Here is an 801-nt window from a genome sequence, read left to right on the forward strand (position 1 = left end):
TTTTTTTCCTTCCCCTTTTTCCAGTTCCCCTTCTTCTGACCTCCTGTCCCCTTCCTTCTTCACCTCCCCTCCTCTCCCCTTCTTCCCCCTTCACCTCCCCTCTCTCCACCTTCTTCCCCCCCCTTTCCTTTTCCTCTCCCTCCCCTTTAACCCCCCCTCCTTCCCCCCCCCCCCCTCTTTGCCTCCCTCATACCCCCCTCTTCCTCCTTCCCTCTTTAACCCCCCTCCCTCCCTCTCCCTCCCCTCCCTCCCCCCTTCGCCTCCCCTCCTCTCCGCCCCTCCTGCACGTCCCCTGGGTGTCGGGCCAGACCGTGAAGTGCCCCGCAAAACAATTTCCAGAGTACACAATAGACCTCTAATCACAATGGGCGACACCGATATGAATTTATTGCATTTTTCGTGGCTCTTCCCCTCCGTATGTAGGAGTGTTAGGGGCGAGGGAGAGCCGGCCTTAAAGTACTTGGGAATAGAGGTGGTACCGGCGTGACTTGGCGTTGGACCTGATTAGGAAATCTGGGATTGGCATAATGTTTGTGATTGGTTCGGTCATGGCTGTCACGAGGCCTGGTCTTAGCGTCGTCCGCCTTCTTTACTGTTTCTGTTTACATTTTTTTTTTATTTGTGTTTGGTTTTCATTTTTAATTTGTGTTTGGTTTTTCATTCTCATTTCAGTTTTTGTTTTTTTTATCATTGTTTATATTCTTATCTCTCGTATATGTGTTTTTTCTTGTACTTTTGTTTGCATATTTTAACTTTGTTGTAAAGATATGATTGTATGCAACTGCACGGTCACACTGCATC

This window comes from Penaeus monodon, chromosome 30 (assembly GCF_015228065.2).
Source record: "Penaeus monodon isolate SGIC_2016 chromosome 30, NSTDA_Pmon_1, whole genome shotgun sequence".
NCBI lineage: Eukaryota > Metazoa > Arthropoda > Malacostraca > Decapoda > Penaeidae > Penaeus > Penaeus monodon.